Source organism: Pinus tabuliformis, chromosome 7 (assembly GCF_031772625.1).
Source record: "Pinus tabuliformis cultivar Carrire ecotype Pingquan chromosome 7, CPIR1, whole genome shotgun sequence".
NCBI classification, from domain to species: Eukaryota; Viridiplantae; Streptophyta; class Pinopsida; order Pinales; family Pinaceae; genus Pinus; species Pinus tabuliformis.
The window spans coordinates 694,226,144-694,234,819 of NC_142293.1; positions in this window are offsets into that span (position 1 = coordinate 694,226,144).

An 8,676-nucleotide genomic window follows, 5' to 3' on the forward strand; every position below is an offset into this window, starting at 1 on the left:
GAAACAAAGCTACAAGAACTTGATCCCCAACCCAGTCTTGGCTCCTACTACAGTCTTCTTGAGGGGGGAAGAATAATTCCACAAAAATTTGCAATTCCACTATTCTTTGAATTAGAAAAAGAAAGGATAAGGACCCATAGATGGATGCAAATAGCCAAATCCAAAGGGGTTGAGGATATTGGCCATATGGAGAGCAAACTCAGATAAATGGGCAAAGAGTTAAGTGCTGTCAGACACAGAGAATAAATCACAAGAAGCCACCTTGAAACTGAAAATAAATTGCTAAGAAGACAGTTGCAAGAGAAAGAGACCCAACTAGCATGCATGGTTGGCTAGTCCATGGAGGCATTGCAATGTAGGATGCCAGCAAAATCCTATGGCCTGTATCTCAAGGACCAATGGTTGCAATTTCAGATAAAGAATTTGGCACAAAGAGGCACAATGCCTTTTCAAGATTACAGGTAGTTTATGGACCTCTGTGACCAAAGCACATCAAAAGATAAGGCAAAGATGGTATAATTCTACCTGTGTAACATGGCCCTCATAGACATGAATGTGTGGGACCCCAATGCTAGGCTAGGGGACCTGCAACTAATGGCCATGGTCTCATGGATGAACCATGAAGAGTTAAGGGTAGCGAAATAAGAAGGTTGATGATAAAGGAGCAGAATGAGCCATTAATGATCAGAGTTGAGCCATCAGACCCCATGGCACTCATCAGCACACATAACCTGCTTGCCCATAATCCTCAGATTGCCCCTAGATATATAAGTGATCAAGCACAAGCCATTGCACATTTTGAGGATATGGAAAGGATACTTGGGGATGACTGTGTACATGCATGTATGAGGAGATGGAATACCTTACCACACAGTCTACAGATCAGGGAATATCATTCCCAATGAGGATGATGGAGGCATTAAGGAGAGTGCCAATGTATAAGTGCTCCATGTAGAGGCTGAAGGTCAATTGGATTGGCCTCAAATTGAGTCCCCCACTGCTGTTAGGCATGTTGTAAGGTAGAAGAGAAGAAGAAGAGAAGGAGCAGTGGGAAGAGATAGACAGGAAGGCAGGATTCTATGACAAGGAAGAGGAGACCACATCAGAAGCATGGGATGCTAGGGAGGCCACCAGGGCCATAAAAGATGAGGAGATGGACTAAGTTGCTCAGAGGATGAGCAACACTTTTAGTAGGGGGTGATGATGAGCCTCATAAATGGGTAATTATATGGGCTCATTTTACCTCCTAACCTAGTCAAATCAACCATTCTCTTAGCTTATTGTATGATTTTCTAATTATATTTATGCTTATAGAGTGAGTTGAGTTAGTTATGATTCCATGTGGTCCAACATGTGTTTAATGTTGATTATTGATGAATTTTGTGGTCAAAGTCAAGGATCCAGTGGACAAATGGCAGCAATAACTCGAAATGGAAAAAGGATAGGACTTATAGGAGGGATTCCCCCTCATTTATTACTCCTCACTTCGAATTCCCCTTCATTTAGCTCGGAGTGCAAGCAGCCAAGTCATGCATTAGCAGGCAGCCGAGCAAGTGAAGGATGACTGATGACTATCTCGATTTTTGGGAGCCAAGCCTCCCTGATTTTAAGGAAGTTGTTTGTAGCTTCATTTGTATAAGTAGAGGGGCCTAGGGCCTCACTAGGGTCAGATTTTTGTTGGATTTTTGTTGTACTTTGCTTATGTAAACTCTGCTCAACTCCGAGCTTATTATTTTGACAGTTTCATGTAATCTTGTTGTTATTTTGGAAATAAAGATGGAATCCTTTTTGAGTTAGCACTGAGTTACCTCAGAGGGCTGAAGCTCTTGGGTTAGGGCCCAATCCAACCAGCCAAGCTCCTCTTTACTTGTATTTGTATGTTTTATTTCAATTGTAGATTAGATTGCTGTTAGATGTATTTCCTTCATGGTTAAGAATAGGTTGCTTTTGATGATTTAGTAGTTTGCTTCCATTTGTGCTTTCTATAGCAGGTTAAGTAGTGGTAAAGAAAAGATTCAAAAGGCTAGCAATAGTTCCTTGGCCTCTCTTCCTCCCTTTGGGACCATGATCTGAGGCAAAGACCCTCTTGCTGCCCTAAAAACACAGATTTTCCTCATTCATAGGACTTCTAGTGTTTACAGCTTTCTAGTTGGTTAATAGTCTAGTTTGCTTTGCTTCAGAACTTCTTCATCATGCTCACTTCTTCATTTACAATAGTCCTCTTTCATGCTTTCCTTTCTTGTAGCATTTCCTTTCATAGATCACAGTTTAGATTAGTTTGATGCAAAACTTTGTTTTTCTAGATGCACTTATTTCATCACTTACTTCATCTCATTGGTTGACTGTCAGTTGTCTATGCAGCAGATATCTTCTAACAACAGGTCAGCTTATTATCCATCCCATCCTCCACCTGATCCATGCCCTACAGGTCACCCAAGTCTCCCCTCAATTTTTCCTTAGTTTCCTGCATTTTCCATAGAATTCCTTCCTCTCTCCTTGAACAAATCCAATCATATTTCTCTCTCCTAATGATTCTTGGTAGACCCTAGGTGCCCTAAAACCTCATTCCAACCTTCATCCACCTTTTCCACCCACTCTCACACCCTCAAAACAGCCAAAACTACTCTCGGCCTCCTCCTGTAGGCCTCCTGTAGAACGTTGTTTTTCCTCCTATAGATTTCCTGTGTCCTCCTGTAGATTTTCCTGTAGGCTTTCTTTTGAAGGCTGAGTTTGGGAAAAGCCTCCAAAAGGCCACCTGAGACCTCCTAGGACCCAACCACACCATCCTACATCCTCTCAAGTCCCAAAACTGCCCTTCAACACCACCTATTCGCTGCCACATTCACAAACAATAAATTACATGCACGTCAAATTCACCTAAAAATACATAAAAATCCAAAAAGATGTTTTTTGCTCATTTACTTCCAGAAATAGCTTAGTTAGATGTTTTTTACTTCTTTGAATAGATAATGGCATTCTTTTCATGGTTTTCATAGTGCTTTCTGCAAAAGTAGGATTAGTTGGTTAAGTAGGATTTACTTGGTTTGCTTTACATTTCAGTCTTTCTCCTTTGTGCAGTTAGAGTAGTATCTGTAGAGTAGTCTTTCTCTCTTTTCATCACATATAGAGCTTCTTCTGGAATCCAAAAAATTGGCTTGAGCTCCTAGTGACCTTGCGCCGGCTGACCAAGTGACAACCTGCAATAAGAACTAGTACTTGTGCATACAACACCGTCATTTCCAAGTTTGTTACGAACTACCGGGTTGATAAGAGTAAAGAAGGCAGCCCAGGAGTTGCAGCATTATTACTGCAATACTAGTGCTCACCACGCTCCGCTACTTCGCTTCCCCTCAAATGGCATTTGATTGAATTTTAAATAAAAAAAGTGGGTGGACCAACCAATGTTAGGCCAACGATCCATTGGTTGGCGGTGCTATGTTAAGTCATGATCTGACCGGAGGTCCCGTGGTCCAATCCCTACAGTACCCCATTATAACGCAGTCATTTATTTACAAGGCATATGTTTTAACGTTTCGACGACATTGAATATTATTTTTTGGCAGTTGTTTTGAATACTTACCATGTGGAGCCGCCTGATTAGCGAGTTGTCCAACCAAGTCGGGCGGGTTCCATCTCCATCAGCTCCACACTTATGTATATAGTATATGGTTTCCAATGGATCGAGTGGTGCTGCCTGTGGGTGTCCCACCCACCTATTTTTAATATAATACTTATTCAAATGTTGTTGGGGGGTGGCGGCCTACCACCCGAAATTTATTATTTTTTTATTTTATTTTTTAACCATAATAGTTAAATTTTTCCGCTGGATTTTAAGGGCTAATAGAAAAATTAAGGAGGCGACAAATTATCCCTTTCCGACCACCATTTTCTGTTCACCATCCCTTTTCCAAATTGTTACCTCATTAGTGACTACCTCTTGGCCAAGTTTGACCAGAAATTTGATCGACTATAACTTGAGCATATGAACTCGGATTTGAGTGTTGTTCACACCGTTGGAATGAGGGAAACAAGCACTATGATCTAGTCCTAGTTTCACTTCCATCTGATGAATTTTATTTTTGAGTTATTTCAAGGCCACTTCTATTTCTTGAGCCACCTGGATCACCAAGATAAGAATAGTCCAAGAAGGACATACCTAGTGAACTTCTAGATGGGGTATGTGCCTTGAGATGGTATGTGGGTGTCCATATGTATGTCTCACAACATTGTGTTGTAATCTTGTGGAGAGTTAGAGCTTGTCAATTCAAGGACTTGCTATGTTTCTATTTGACAATGTTGGTCATGATGTTGATTCTTAACGATGTCTTATCAATTTGACTCTTTTTATGACAATATTTCAATTTGAGAAGTATCCTTGTACCAATATGTAATTATTAATATCTACCTAGTTAAGAGGGAGTGTTGGAAATTGTAACTAGGTTCGGTCTTCATAAAGATATTTGTACTAATTTCATTGTATATTTTATGTAAAAGAAAAAAGAATAAAAAGAACATTTTTATTATTATTATTTTAATTAGTTAAGCATGTTCTTCATGCTTCTAGGATTTGTTGAGCCAAATTCCTATTTGGACTTCTTGTAAATAAGAAGAGAAAATAATTTTTAGATGTAATTTTGGGTCAAAAATGTCTCTGGATGTCAAGTTGTCCCTTCCCCAAAAGGCATGCCTATTTGAACCTCTCTGGACAATATAAGTAGAGGGTGAGATGAGTTCATTTGGACACATAATTCACATGATTTTCTCTAAAATTTCACAGAAAGAAAGGAGGGTCAAAATATGAAATTGAAGGAGGGTTTTCTTGAAGTTAGATTTGTGGAAGTTCTGCCTCATTACATCTATTGTTGAATATTTGTTGTTGGTCTCTTCGTATTGATGGATTCACTGTGCAAAAGGAGGGTTTGACTTGGCATCTATAGGGCTAGAATATTTCTATGGTCATGGGTTTTGGACATTTAATTTTGATATGATTCTATAAGAAAAAAAAATTGGCTTTTCCCTTGGAGTGGTTTTGCTTGGCTTGGAACCTATATCTGGTGTTCAATGTTTTATTGTGATCTTCATGTTTACATTTTGGTAATTTTTTTAAAAGGAACATAATAAATATTAATAAAAGACCAACAAACTTCACAAGCAATTATCAAATAAAGATAAATATAATCTAAATCTTAAGCCTCTCGTTTTCTCAACACTTATTTGGACTTTTAAGTGCCTATAGGCCCAATTTTGTTTTGATGGTTGATGGTGGTTCCTTCAATTCGAAGCCTTTGTTCTTTTTCTTCACCATCACCTATTTTTATGAAGTATTTATGTGATGGTTTTCAATGTTTTCCTTTCTCATGCCTCTATAATATAACCTCTTCTAATTCAAAATTCAACCAAACTCATTGAGGTTACCTGGTCTCCTCTTCAAACTTTTGGTCATATTTCCTAACTAGAGGTTTTAGCCTCCAAAGGGATCATTTTCTTTCCATTCAATGGATCATTCTAAGACCTACAATTTTAGCTTTAATGCCCTTTTTTGAACACTATCATCTTTCTCTCTTTCAGAGAAATGATTTTTTTCCTACGGTTTTTTCTCTTTTTCCAGTTCTGAGAGTTTGTACTTAGGTATATTAACAGGACTTGTTGCCACGGCCCAATTTTTCGTTATCTTTATCCCTACACTTTGCTTAAGGGGGGTGGTCAGAGTTGGTATTTTCTAACATGTCTTTTTCTAATAAATTAATTGTTATTAGTTGTGAGCTCATGTAGTGCTTAGTTGTCATTGCCATCTTGTGTTAACATTGTGTCTTTTTTATTATTATATAAAGAGGGAATCATTTTATATTTAACACATCAAAGAAATAGACCTAATAGAGCATTATCTATTCTCTTTCGTAAAATATTTTAATATTTTGTATTTGTTTTTTTTAATTTGAATATTATTTTAAACCTTTTCATTATACTTGTAATAACATCTCTTCTTTCCCCTCACATTAATTTTTATTTTTTATTGATTTAATTTAACTTTTATAATTTTCATTTATTAAATAATTTAGCTAACCTAAAAAATTTCTACTTTATTTTGCAAATAAAATTTAAAGTTTGACTATTATAAAGTAAGAATAAGTTTTTCATCTATCTTATATGCAAGTAGATTATTTTATGGAAAATAAAATACTTTACAATAATTATAAAAGAAGAAATATGAATATCTTTATCAATTTACTCTTTCAATAAAATAAATATATTGTAACATGTATACTTCTTGTTTTGGGAAATTATCCTGTCTTGTAACTCGAGGACAAGAATGAGGGTCAATAAAACAATATTCATCAACACATAGCAGTTACAACAATATTTTTGGTCATCTTTGTTAACATTGGTGTTTATTTCATTTTATATAAAGATGGAATCTTCTTATATTTAATACATCATTGTATGGAAAATGAAATACTTTACAACAATTATAAAAGAAGAAATATGCATATCTTTATCAATTTACTCTTTCAATAAAATAAATATATTGTAACATGTACACATTTTTTAAGGGAAATTATCCTATCTTGCAACTCAAGGGAAAGAGTGAGGATAAATACAACAACATTCATAGACATGTAGCCATTACAACAATATTTATCGTTCATAGACATGTAGTCATTACAACAATGTTTATCATCATCATGTCATTCACAGGAAATTGAACTTAAGTAGGGGAGATAACAAACATTATGCCCAACCACATGAGATAACCCCAACTGATATTTGTAATATGTATGCATATATGTATGAATTGAAAAATATATTTATTTTAACTTTTAACATATGACATACAATCCAAAAATTGAAGATTTTTAATGTTTATAGATATGAATTTATATTAAATTTATGATAGTGTAATAATTTTTAAAAGTTATAATTTGAAAATAAAAAATGTATTTTTTTCATTGTAAAAAGTAATAAATGTCATGTATAGTTTCCTATATGGGATTAATGTCAATGCTATTAAAAAGAGTGCATTTTAGGCAAAATTGACCATAAAATATGCTTGAAAATAGGGAAAAATGGGTTAGACTAAAACATTAAAAAGTATATGACATTCATTTTAAGTAATGTTATTAGTCCTTGCTTAATTAGGTACTATAGCATTCGCCTTGCGGTCAAATTGCATTGATTGTGTATTATTTTGTTGTTCTTTGCAATTTTAACCAAAGTTTCGAGAAAATGTTGAGTTATTCTATTTTAGCAAGAATCCAAAAATAATTTTCTAATTTTCTGGAAATCTTATTTCTAATTTCCGATTGGCCTAACAAGTTTTGATGGGACATAATTCCCCTGGTGGAGAGCGTTTTATTTTTTATATTTCTCAGTGCCTGACAATTGATTTACAAAAAAAAAAAAACTAAGTGTCCATTCTCTCTGTGAGTGTTGTGGCATTAGTGTTCTGACAATAGCGCTAACACTGACACTATTATGGTACTGCTCTTCCCATGATGAAAGAAATAACGTGATTGCAGGTCCTTTGCATGGGGGGCACTAAATGAGTCGTTGTGTGGAGATACTTCTAGAAATTTCCAAATTGTATATTGTACAAATTTTTATGGGGGACAAGGTATGTGCGAGGAAAAGAGAAATATTATTATGTTTCGTTTTTAGGAGCTTTTATTGTGCGGATTATGAAGTATGTGCATAGGGAATTGTTTAACTATTGATGTTACATTGAGTGGAGATACTTTTACAAATTTCCCAATTGTATATATGTGCAGTCAAGCAGTTGCATAGATCTTTTGATTTTATAGTTATGATTCTTTGCGGAATGATTAATATTGTTGATTTCCATTGTGTGGGGTAGTGCATAGGGCATTCCTAAACTATTGATGTTAATATATGGGTTTTTTTTGTGCTGAGTGGATAATTGGATTATATTTGAGGTATATGTGTTTTCTATTAGCAATAAAAAAACTGGAAAACAGGGTATGTACAGGAGAACAGGGGATGTTGTTGCTTTGTCTTTATTTTCCTTTGAAGAAACAACAACAAAAGTGACCTTAATAATACAAATAACAATAATCGTGTATGTATGTACGCCCACCATGGAGATTTTTTGCAGAGGACGGAATATGTACAAGAGACCAGGGAATATTATTATGTTTCTTCGTGCGAAGATTTTACTGTGCGGAGTACGAAGTAGGTGCACAGGAGAAATTGTGTGGGATTTGGAATTTGTATTATATTGGAATCATATGATTTGTCTATTGGAAATAAAAATAACTGGAAAAGATTTATGTGTTTTTTTTAGTGCTCGATTGTGTTATTACCTAAAAATGGTAGGTGCGAGACATTTCATTGTGCATAGCTTTGGCTGTGCAGAAAAATTAATATTGTTCATTTCCATTGATGTTAATTTGTCAAATGGAATGGGGGATGGTACATAGGTAATTGAGCAAAGATACTTTTACAAATTTCCATATCATATATTGTATGTATGTTTACGGAGGGCTGGGTATATTTTTGTTTCGAGATTTTACTGTACGGAGTACGAGGTATGTGCGAGAGAGTAGTTGCATAGAGATTTTGATTTTATAGCTATGAATCTTTGCGGAATGATTAATATTGTTGATTTCCATTATGCTAGGTGGTGCACAGGGCATCGTTAAACTATTGATGTTAACCTGC